This window comes from Bactrocera tryoni, unplaced genomic scaffold, assembly GCF_016617805.1.
Source record: "Bactrocera tryoni isolate S06 unplaced genomic scaffold, CSIRO_BtryS06_freeze2 scaffold_11, whole genome shotgun sequence".
In the NCBI taxonomy this organism is placed as follows: Eukaryota; Metazoa; Arthropoda; class Insecta; order Diptera; family Tephritidae; genus Bactrocera; species Bactrocera tryoni.
Window position 1 is genome coordinate 22635045 of NW_024395824.1, and position 13081 is coordinate 22648125.

Consider the following 13081-nt stretch of genomic DNA (forward strand, 5'->3'; position numbering starts at 1 on the left):
GTGAACTTCTACACATGACTCCATCCTCCGCCAGTAACACTTTTTTATTTAAATATTGCGCGAAAACACATTCGTCGGTTAGGTATATGGGGGCTCAGGAAATTATTGGCCCGATTCGACCAATTTTAAACATACAGACATACCATTATCAGAGAAAGATTTTCTCTGATTTTCAATTATATACATATATCGCACATATTTTCGGTCAAAAGTCAACTATAGATACTGGGGTTCACATATCCACAAATTCGGTACCTAGGGTCTTGAACAGTTTCGGTTACTTTTTTCGCTACGTGGCGCCAATAGTTTCATTTGCAGCTGTACGTAAGGAGCTTGAAATACCGTTTCACGGTTCCCTTATACCAAGTTGTTGACGAGTGCTCTCAGAAAGCAGGAGTGAAAGCCGAGTAGAAAATCGTTTGGCTGCCTGTTGTGATTGCAGCTTCTCGACGTCGAACCTTCCTTGTGTTTGTTCACGTGCGTTTTTTGGCTTCAACAAGGTAGTGGTCCGAGTCGATGTTAGAACCTCGGAGCGCACGCACATCTAAAACACTCGAGACGTGTCTTCCGTCTATCACAACATGATCGATCTGGTTGGTGGTTTTTCGATCCGGAGACAGCCAGATGGCTTGATGAATTTTCTTATGCTGGAATCTAGTACTACAGATAACCATATTTCGGGCTCCGGCGAAGTCGATCAGCTTCAACCCATTTGGAGATATTTCATCTTGGAGGCTGAATTTACCGACCGTAGTGCCAAAGATACCTTCTTAGCCCCTGGCGTTAAATGTGTCCATCGCATTTCTTGGACGGCGGTGATGTCAGCATTCACTCTAACGAGGACATCAACCAGCTGGGCAGTGGTAGCTTCCCAATTAAGGGACCGGACATACTGGGTGCTTGCCCTCAATTCGTAATCCTTAATTCGTTTGCAATGGTCGGCATTAAAAGGGGGTTCTCTCATCCGAGGCTGGTTGTTATTTTTCATTGGTTGCGTTTACAACCGCCCCAAAAAGTGGGCGCTGCCACGCCCATTGTCTAATTTTCACAACGGCTCCCATAAAGCCTTCTCATACCACCTTGGAGTTAAATTTAATGTCTCTGTCGAAATTAGTTTTTATTTTATTGTGCTTTTAGTAATTTTGAACAGTATCGTTATATGAGGAGTGAGGGGGTATCCTCCATTCTCACACTGTCTGCAGAATTCTTACAAGATTTGAACTCATCAAATTTTATTGTTGTAGCTTTAGTAGCTTAGAAGATATAGGCATTAAACATATTAGAGGGCGTGGTCCGATTACGCCCATCTAAATATGAACTTGCATACCAAGTTTCATCAAGATATCTCAAGTTTTGCTCAAGTTACAGCCTGCACAGACGGACGGACAGACAGAGAGTCACTCGGATTTCAACTTTTCTCGTCATCAAGATCATTTATACATATATACATAACCCTAAATCTATCTCGATTAGTTTTAGGTGATATGTACAACCTTTATGTGAACAAAACTATAATACTCTGTAGCAACTACTTGCAAGAGTATAAAAATATCTGCAGTGTTGATAAAAAGCTCAAATATAATAGGAGCGTAATGACTCACAAATACACACAAACTAAAAGATTGTACCGAACAATGCAATAATTAAACGACAGCGATAAAGTGTTCGGTGCTACTACTGTCCGGTGAATGACAATAGCCCGGTTATTCTTCGCTTTTCTTAAGCCAATGAGATTAACGAAAGTTTAAACAATCATATATTGAAACACTTTGGTCTTTCTGTAGGTTGGTAGTGTTGGCAACAGAACAGAAAGTGATATGTGCGTTTTATTATCCGTCGATGTGCCTTTTGTTGTGAATTCGAGTTAAGATATTTCTTTTCATGAAAGGTTAAAAAACTAATGCTGTATTAGGAGTAAGTAAGCCAACGCCAATACACTTTTTTGTGTTGGTCAATATAGTGGTTAAATTTTATTTGATTGACTTAACCGATATCAATAAATCGTGTCAAATTTATAGACTTCGGCTACAGCTCATTGTACAACACGAAATATGCGAATGAAAAAATGCAATTTACCTTACATTAATTCAGATCCGCGAGCGGGAAATCGTTCATGGTAAAGGTGGAAACACTAACGCTAATAATTTTTTCTGTGGATTGCCTAAGGACAGGTGTTACGCTCTTTGTGTTTCCCTTTACTCTTGTTTTACTTTAACATCGTCAGTGAACAGTGAGTACCTACCTACTCTAGTGCAATCTTATATTGTATTGTTTAAATAAATTAGAAACCTAAAATTATGGAGGAAAAGAAGAAACCCAGTGACGCTTCTAAAAGAAAAAAACGCCAAGAAAGAATAGATAGTAACAAAAATTGCTCTAAATTTATTTTTTAGTCAGCCTTTTGTAAGTACATCTGGCCAAAATATTTCTATTGGTAACTGCAGTGTTGCTTGAGAAGCCTACTGAAGAAGATTCGACAATTATTGCAGTTGAAGATACCTCCGCCGCCGATCATGTGAACGATGATATTTGCATGACACACATAAGAGCGGAGGGTTTGGAGGAATCACAGACCTCTATGTTTTTCAAAAGTGTGTACTACAAATCTTTTTATGATTTGGGAAACTTCCTGAACAAAATATTAAGTCATAACGGAAAACGTCAAATTATTGATATGGGGCTTTTACAGTCTTCAGGACCTTTCACAACAGACATCAACTAGAACAATAGATGTTTTCCAAAATCGTACTAAATTTCGTGTTCTAAATATGGGTCAGTTAATCGTTTTTGGTTATGTTATTCTTCGTCTTCTTAATTGGCGTAGACACCGCTTACGCGATTATAGCCGAGTTAACAACAGCGCGCCGTTCGTTTCTTCTTTTCGCTACGTGGCGCCAATTGGATATTTCGAGCGTGGCCAAGTCCTTCTCCATCTGGTCTTTCCAACGGAGTGGAGGTCTTCCTCTTCCTCTGCTTCCCCCGGCGGGTACAGCGTCGAATACTTTCAGAGCTGAAGTGTTTTCGTCCATTCGGACAACATGACCTAGCCAGCGTAGCCGCTGTCTTTCAATTCGCTGAACTATGTCAATGTCATCGTGTATCTCGTACAGCTCATCATTCCATCGAATGCGATATTCGCCGTGGACAACGCCCAAAGGACCATAAATTTCTGCAAAACCTCTCGAAAACTCGCAACCTCGACTTATCAGACGTTGTCATCGTCCATGCCTCTGCACCATATAGCAGGACGGGAATAATGAGTAATTTATAGAGTTTGAACTTTGTTCATCGAGAGAGGACTTTGCTTCTCAATTGCCTACTCAGTCCGAAGTAGCACCTGTTGGCAAGAGTTATCCTGCGTTGGATTTCTAGGCTGACATTGTTGGTGGTGTTTACGCTGTTTCCAAAGTTGTGACTGTCAACAGTGACGTGAGTGCCAAGTCGCGAGTGCGACGACTGTTTGTTTGATGACAGGACACATTTCGTCCTGCCCTCGTTCACTGCCAGACCCATTTGTTTGGCTTCTTTGTCCAGCAGCTGTACACTCTTATAAAAGATGGTACCTTCTCTATTAAGTTCTGCAGCTCGAACTATTTTCTCCAGAAGCAGGTTAAAAAAGTCACACGACAAAGAATCGCCTTGTATGAAACCTCGTTTGGTATCGAACGGCTCGGAGAGGTCCTTCCCGATTCTGACGGAGCTTTTGGTGTTGCTCAACGTCAGCTTGCGGGGATAGCAAATTCAGACATCGCGGCATAAGGGCAGCTCCTTTTCGTGCTGTCGAAAGCAGCTTTGAAATCGACGAAGAGGTGGTGTGTGTCGATTCTTCTTTCACGGGTCTTTTCCAAGATTTTGCGCATGGTGAACATCTGCTCGGTTGTTGATTTTCCAGGTCTGAAGCCACACTGATAAGGTCCAATCAGTTTGTTGACGGTGGGCTTTAATCTTTCACACAATACGCTCGGTAGAACCTTATATGCGATGTTGAGGAGGCTAATCCCACGGTAGTTGGCGCAGATTGTGGGGTCTCCCGTTTTGTGTATTGGTCAGAGCACACTTAAATTCCAATCGTTGAGCATGCTTTCGTTCGACCGTATTCTACAAAGAAGCTGATGCATGCTCCTTATCAGTTCTTCGCCGCCTTGTTTGAATAGCTCGGCCGGTAATCCATCGGCCCCCGCCGCTTTGTTGTTCTTCAGGCGGGCAATTGCTATTCGAACTTCTTCATGGTCGGGCAATGGAACGTCTGCTCCATCGTCATCGATTGGGGAATCGGGTTCGCCTTCTCCTGGCGTTGTACTCTCACTGCCATTCAGCAGGATGGAGAAGTGTTCTCTCCATAATTTTAGTATGCTCTGGACTTCGGTTACTAGATCACCTTTGGGGGTTCTTCAAGAGTATGCTCCAGGCTTGAAACCTTTAGTAAGTCGCCGTATGTTTTCGTAGAATTTTCGAGCATTACCCCTGTCGGCCAGCTTGTCAAGCTCTTCATACTCACACATTTCAATCTCTATCTCTTTCTTTATGTAAATGCGTCTCGCTTCCTTTTTCAACTCTCGGTATCTATCCATTCCGCACGTATTGTGGTCGATCGTAACGTTGCGAGGTAGTTTCTTTCCGTTACGACACGGTATTCCTCGTCGTACCAGCTGTTCTTTTGCACCAATGATTTCGGTTGCAGCTGTACGCAAGGTGTTGCAGTCCCACAGTTCCCTTATACCGAGTTGTTGACGAGTGCTCTCAGGGAGCAGGAGTGCAAGCCGAGTAGCAAATCGTTCGGCTGCCTGTTGTGATTGCAGCTTCTCGGCGTCGAACCTTAATTGTGTTTGTTGGCGTGTGTGTTTTGCTGCACAGAGGCGGGTGCGAATCTTGGCTGCAACAAGATAGTGGTCCGAGTCGATGTTAGGACCTCGGAGCGCACGCACATCTAAAACACTGGGGAAGTGTCTTCCGTCTATCACAACATGATCGATCTGGTTGGTAGTTTTTCGATCCGGAGGCAGCCAGGTAGCTTGATGAATCTTTTTATGATGGAGTCTAGTACCACAGATACCATATTTCGGGCCCCGGCGAAGTCGATCACCCTCAACCCATTTGAGGATGTTTTCTCGTGGAGGCTGAATTTACCGACCGTAGTGCCAAATATACCTTCTTTGCCCACCCTGGCGTTTAAGTCGCCAAGCACGATTTTGACGGGGCAGCTCTCATAAGTGCGCTCCAAACACTCATAAAAGGCATCTTTGGTCACATCGTCCTTCTCCTCCGTCGGGGCGTGGGCGCAAATCAGGGATATGTTGAAGAGCCTCGCTATGATGCGGATTGTGGCTAGACGTTCATTCACCGGAGTGAATGATGGTACTCGGCGACTGAGTCTCTCTCCCACCACGAATCCCACACCGAACTTGCGCTCTTATATATAGCCACTGTAGTAAATGCCGCAAGGACCTACTCGTCTCTGTCCTTGTCCCGTCCATCGCATTTCTTGGACGGCGGTGATGTCAACCTTTATTTTCCCGAGGACATCAACCAGCTGGGCAGCGGCACCTTCCCAATTAAGGGACCAGACGTTCCAGGTGCATGCCCTAATAATAATAAGGGTTGTGTTACTCCAAAATATTAGACTCTGCCTATTATTACAAAAGTGTGACGAATCCCAATGAAAGTATTCAGATATAAAAAGCCTTTGTCTTTCACTTCAATTTATTAATATTCACCACCTAGTTTTACCTCTAATAACTCAAGCATGGATTGTTCACAAATTATGTAAGGAAATAAAAAGTAAATATGGAGTGCTAGAATACGACCTAACGGAAGTATTTACGGCAATGTTATTATTCTTTGCAATTCCTGACATTTATGCAGCAACTGAAAGGTAATTTAGCAAACTAAAAAAGATAAAACATTATTTAAAAATTAATATGGGCCAAACTCGACTCCGATATTTATCGCTAATAGCAATTGAAAACAAAACCGCATCAAGTCTGGATTTAAACGAAGTTACTGATTGTAAATATAATTGTTATTTATTCAGTTGGCATACCCGACCTTTACATAATAAACCCTTGTATCTACTCTATCTCGTTTTATTAGCCAAACCTACACCAAGTATTAATTGTAATTTATGGTGCTACTGTTTAACATTTTTATTACCTGTCCTGCGGGGTGCACAAAAAAGCGCTTAAGTAGAGTAGTAGTTTTTTGGTAGAACGTTGCTCTCTAGTAGGCTGGTAGATCACTTCTTTTTAAACGTGTTTGATTGCAGGAATTCGCCAAGGCATTAGCCAATGGGTTTGGATGTTCGCGAAGTTTAGAAATATATTTCATTCTGCTGTCCTCTATCTTCTTCTTTACCCCACAGTTGAATGCCATACATCCAAATCGGATTTATGATTGCATTGTATAACAGGACTTTGTTGTTTAGGCTAAGTTTAGATTTTTTGTTAAAAAGCCAATTTAAATTTGCTGCTCTTAACTTCATGAAAGTTATTTTACTCGCTATATGTTTTCGCCACGTCAGCCTTCGATACAACAACCGAAATGTTTTACGTAGGTACCTGCTGACGTCAGCCTTACCCCACGGTACTCAAAAGTACAACGGATCAAATCAATGCGTTGATCAACGCCCTGAAAATGCCAGGCATTTTCAGTACCAATTGGCAGTATGGAATGGACATACTACCACCTTGTTAGGGTTCGAGGCACATCTAAAACCTCTGCCGTACTATGTGTCCGGCACCCGGTTGCAATGCAACTCCACATCGAACTGACAAAAAGTCAATTCTACCCGAATTTGTGTACAAACCACAACTACCACGATACTTCCCGAGGGGCCAGTCCGCATGAGTGGGTTGGAGTTCCCTCCAAGGGCTCCTGCTCCCCGTGGTACCAAAATTAAGTCTCCGGTCAGACCTCGTAGCCGAAACTGCTACCAGTTGAGCTTCCATACTGCTCTGGACTGGTGGCCAATAAAGAAGGTGGGGTTGGACCCCACTGACACTCAAAAAATACCCAACACAACACACAACACTCATACTAAAAACTAACCCTAATTCACAGTTAAACGCCTTCGCCGCTTAAATAACTCACGCGCATACAACCCTAACAATTCGGTATTCCGACTAATGGAGATCACACCACTAACATCTAAGTGCCCATTCGTCCAGCTAATCCCCATACCTCCCAAACTCCTTATGTCTGAGTACATCGGACATTCTGCAATTACATGCACCCAATCTTCTACCCGCGCCCCACAAAAACAACCGGACCAATCAGATAAGTGCCTATGATGCTGCTCTTAACTTCATTCAAGTTATTTTACTTGCTATATGTTTTCGCCACATGAGCCTTCGATACAGGTGAATCCCAAGATAAGTTACTTCATTCGCTTGGGGTACTAGAACATTGTTTATTTTAACTGTTCGACACGTTTTTGGTCTTAGCGAGATTGTAGCATGTTTCCATTTTTGCTCATTAATATTTATACGCCAGTTGGCTAGCCATTCTTCGACAAATTTAAGTGCTGCTCTAATACTTTTGATGCTCTGATGGGACATTTGTTACGACTTACTGGAGCTGTGTCATCCGCGAAAGTGGATGTCAATACGTTAGTAGCTGTTGGAAAGTCGGCTGTATATATTATGTACAGAGTTCGGACTAGCACGCTACCCTGTGGTACACCACATTACTCGTTCTTCTGATATGAAGTCTGCTACTTCAACTGTAAATTTCCTGTTTCTTAAATATGACTCCAAAGTCTTATGCGATTCGTAAGGTACGAGAAACGTTTTTAGTTTTCCATACAAGGCCTTCATGCCAGACCTTATCGAACGACAGTTAAGGAACGTATTCCTTATAATAGTAACAAACATTAAAACAAACTTTTGTTTCAGTAAACAGAATGCATCAAAACAACCTTGAGTTGGAACAATTCAAATGCACTATCACTACAACAAACAATCCTAAACAAACAATATGTATGTAAACAAACCTAAACAAATAATATAATCTGTATCTAAACAAACTAACAACTAGTAATAAGTAAACATAATAGTTAGTATAAATAGAACTAAGAACCATGTAATAAGTTAGTCTTGAGAGTTTAAATAAAGAGTAAACATTTCGGTGCAGCTTAAAATATATTCTTTTGACTCATTTTTACTTAATGTAAAAATTAACTCGCCTGAGCTACATCTAGATAGCTGAACAGATAGCTGAACAGAATTATCTGTGCTCGAATGCTTTCTTGATTTTGTTCGTAATCCTATTTACATGCTCTACAGTGCCATGTTTAGCACGAAAACTGAATTAAGGCGTTGGTATTATATTATTTTCGTAGAAGAAAGGAGTCATCCTTGATAGTAACACTTTTTCAAATATTTTAGAGACTTATTGGTCTGTAAGAAGACGGCTGTGTTAGGTCTTTACCAGGTTTGTCTATCATGATGATCTGCGACTTTTTCCACGAAATTGGACAGTAGCCGAAACCAAGAATTGCATTAAAGAGCAAGGAGAGCACTTTTATAGCAATATTTGGTAACTCAATTATCATTTTTGGAGTAATATTATCGTGTCCTGTTGCCTTTCTTGGATTTAGCTCTTTTATGATTCTAGGAACTTCAGAAGGAGTAGTTCTAATAGACACAAACAACTCGCTAGCGGTATTAGGCAAGATTGGCAACTTAAAGTTGTTCTTTGGGCAATTAGGTTGAAATACCTTTTCTAAGTAATTTTCAAAGCAAATTGCCTTATCATCATCACTACGTGCCTAATTACAATTCAACTGTCTTAGAGGCATGTTGGAATCTACTGGTGGCTTGAAAGACTTTTGGGCTTTCCAAAGGGAGTTTTGCTTGCTAGGATTTGGACACAGTTTCCTTATATAATTTTCAGTGTTGTGTTCTTCCTCGCAATTAAGCGCTTTTTTAACTTTTGTTCAGCAGATTTCAGTCGAAGGGGAGTTGAAGGGGATCGACTTAACTGCCATTCACGTCTAGTTGGCTTTTTTTCATTTACAAGTTTCTCAATTTCATTATTGGTGATCTTTCTAAAACCAACTGGTTTATTGTTTCTTTTTGGTGTTGCAGACAGGACAGACAGACAGTCACCTGAATTTCAACACGTCTCATTGTTTTGATCATTTATATACAGTCACACAGATAATAATACGTACTCCTCCTAAAAATTATGTTTAAGAAAAACTGTACATTTCTAATCGAAAATGACTTTACATTTAGAAGTGTAATGACACATATATTTAAACAAACAACAATGCGATACATATGTCCCGTTAACTCTGCATCTAAAAATTGTATATTTCGACACAGATAATTATACGTACGACGTTACAGACACTAAAATCTATACATATAGTATATCTATATAAAATATGCTTTTTATAAGTGAAATTTAAAAAAAGGGACTAGACTTCGCACTACAGTAAGTCGACAAATCAACAAAACTCTGGAAAGATATATTGTTTGGTGACGAAAGTAAGTTTAACTTATTTGGTTGTGATGGCAAACTAATAATATAGCGGCAAACTAATAATATAGCGGCAAACAAATGGAGTGCTTCTACCGAAAAACTATATTCCAACTGTAAAGCACGGCGGTGGTTCAGTTATGGTATCGGACTGTATGGTCCCATATGTATGAAAATAAATGTGGACCGATTTGTTTATTTGGACATTGAAAGCATTTCGAATGAATCCGCATGCAAGTTGAATCTTAGTAGCGCCTGGAATTTTCAAAAATAACGTTGCTCTAAGGCAAAGTACGATGGGCACCACAAAGCAAATACTTATACATACAATATACCGATTCTATCGAACGCTGGAAAAGTCCATATTGATATCTTTTCAACTGACAAAAATGTTTCTTACTTGCATTGACAAATTCTCAAAATTCGCCTTAGTATACCACTGACATCTCGCACAATAACGGATATAAAACTGCCCATTATTCAACTGATGAATTTATTTCCATAGAGCAACACAATTTACTCAAATACAGTTGATCTCCTTTTTGCACGGTTAACAGGGACAGTAAATTACTCGTGCAAAAAAAAACTGTACAAAAAAAGACAAATTTTAATATAAAACTCTCTATAAGGACCAATTTACGAAATGAATCGTGCAAAAACGGCAAACGTGTAACAAAGATCTAATTTTATATGTGAATCTATCTATTTGTACAGTGAGAACTAACACAATTAAAACATTGTACATTTTCATGGTATTATTTACATATCTATTACTTTTAAAAGGAACAAACAAAAAGTATTCTGGGAATGTAAACAAAATGGATATAATATAAAATACGTTTAAGATTTAAAAAAATCAGTCATTAATCGCTACGTCTTCTTTGCTTTTAGTTCTTCATTCAGCTCTCGGTATCATTCTACTGCTTCATTTAATTGGATCGCTGGAATCTTGCAGACCGTTCCGTGTTTGGGTCCAAGTTGAGGAAATGATTTTCTAATTCCATCGCTATGTTTAACCCATTTTGGATCAAAGATGCACTAAGACCAGCAGCGCTCGAATGTTCTTCCCTGTCCTTCTCATTCTCTTTGTTGTCATTACAATCGTTTTCTGCAAAATTTTACAAAATCTCACCATCGGAAATAACAACATTTTCGAAAAGTTCATTGATATCTTCGATAGTTATATCGTGGAATCCTTCTCCTCCGATCGTGTGGGAAACTTGGAAAATATCGGCATATTAAGATAATGTCTCATTCTCAGTATGCATTACCGCTACATCCGCCCACAGGTTTTTCCATCACCTATTTAAAGTGGTTTTCTTAATTTCTCTTACAGAGAAGCTAATGCAGTCTGTGCATTTTTTAATATCGAACGCTTTCCACGCAGATATTACATTCATTTCATTATTTGTTTCAATTTCTTTTATTATGTGTTGAAAAGAATGCTTCACATAATAACGTTTAAAAGTAGCAATAATGCCCTGATCGAGTGGTTGTATTAGCGACGTTGTATTAGGAGGTAGAAATATCATCTTCACGTTTTTATGAGAAATGTTGATGATGACCAGGAGCGTTGTCTATGATTAGTAAAACTTTGAAATCAAGTTGTTTTGAACGGAGATACTCTCGGACTTCACGTACAAAATGTTGTAAGAACCAGTCCTTGAAAAGTGAAGCAGTGACCTAAGCCTTTTTATTTGCCATCCAATGGACCAGAAGCTTGGTTTTGTCGATACCTGAGGAACGAATTAACGAATTAAAATATATATCAGTGTTTAAAACAAAACATTCTAACTGACCTTTTAAGGCCCTAGGGTTAAGATTTTTGTTAACAAGAAGAGGTTTCAACATTTTGTCTCCTGATGCATTGCTACACAACAACAACGTGATACGATCCTTTGCTACTTTAAAACCTTTCACTGACTTTTTTTGCTTTGCCAAATAAGTCCAACTAGGCATTTTTTTCCAAAAGAGTGCCGTCTCATCCGCATTGAATACTTGGTGAGCCTCATAACCTCCCAACGTTATTGCTTCTAAGAACTCTTAAGGAAATGCTCTTGCCGCATGTTCATCAGCTGAGGCTCCCTCTCCTGTAACTTTTACATTGTGTTGTGAATTTCTTTTCAGGAAGTTTCGTAACCAGCCATTACTGGCATTAAAATGGGATCGCTCGCTATTTATTGAAGTGGAAGGCTCTTCATTTTTAATTGTTACATAAAATTGTTGCATCTTTGCTTTTATAGATCTTGTATCAATAGGCATCCTCTTTACTGCATGGTCTTCAATCCAACATAAAAGGACACGTTCTGCTTTCAAAACTGCAACATCGCGCTCGGCTGAAACCACTTTTCTTATCGTTGTTTCGTTTTTCCTTATAGGTTGGTACGCAGCTCTCAAGTAATTGCAAGAAAAAAATACATTATTTCTCAAGTAACTTTGACAGCTGGTTACGCATTGTGAATGTTCTACATTAGAAGAACAAGAGAGAATAAACAAAGAAAACAAGCTTCCCTGCCAACCATGAGCGGGTAAAAAACCAGATAATCAGTGGGTAATCCATAGGGTAATCATGTGTACTTTAAGATAGGCCGAGCGACAATTTTACCCAGTCACGTACGTATACATGTGATCATACATCTTTGTTGCGCTCATTCAGCAGTGTCATATAAAAAAGTATATCTGTCCTGCTCTAATATCCCCAATCGACGGCTGAAGCAGGGTTGCATTTTTTAATTCCTACTTTTAAAATTTAAAAGAAAACTTTTTAATTTTTAAAATTTTTATTTTATTTTATTTTTTTACATTTTTACATAAAATTTATTATAATTTATATATAAATAAAAATACGTTTAATTTAAAAAAATAATTAATATCTGAAAAAAGATTAATTAAAGAAAGGAATTATTACAACCTGAAAATAAAAGAGTGGAAAAATGTTATAAAAGACAAATACCTGAAAATAAAATAAAGATTATTAGTACCTGAAAATAAAAGAGTGGACAAATATTATAAAAGACAAATACCTGAAAATAAAATAAAGATTATTAACACCTGAAAATAAATAATAATTACATTGAATTTGTAATATCTAAAAGAAAAAGAAAGATTAATTGTATAAAATGATAATAATATCTGTAAAAAAGATTAATATTATCTGAGAGAATAAAATATATTAAAATACAAATAGGATTTACTCTGAAAGCAAAGATTAATTAAATAAAAATAGTGATAAAATCTGAAAAGAAAGAATAATTAAATAAAAATCATAATAATATCTGAAATAAAAGAATAATATTATCTGGTTATTTAAAATATAAAGCAAACATTTGTTTTCACATATTATTTTGGATTGTGCAGGCCACCTTAAACGCATAAAATACATATGTACATATACGTATGTATGTATGTATTTATTTTTGCGTATTATATTGGACTGCGCAGTCCAATTTCAAAGTACACACACTTTTTTTCACATACTTACTTAACAATTGATATTTGCCGCTTCTGATGATATAGCTGCTGCTGCTACTTCCAATTTCCAATGCTATAAAATAAATAAAATAATTATTTTCAAAATATTGTTAAAAAATCACACAGAATT

The 13081-nt window shown here is 38.5% G+C and overlaps 1 pseudogene; it reads right to left on the minus strand.

Moving 5' to 3' along the window:
• Positions 1-10320: 10320 nt before the first annotated feature.
• Positions 10321-10976, minus strand: LOC120779875 (annotated as a pseudogene).
• Positions 10977-13081: the final 2105 nt, after the last annotated feature.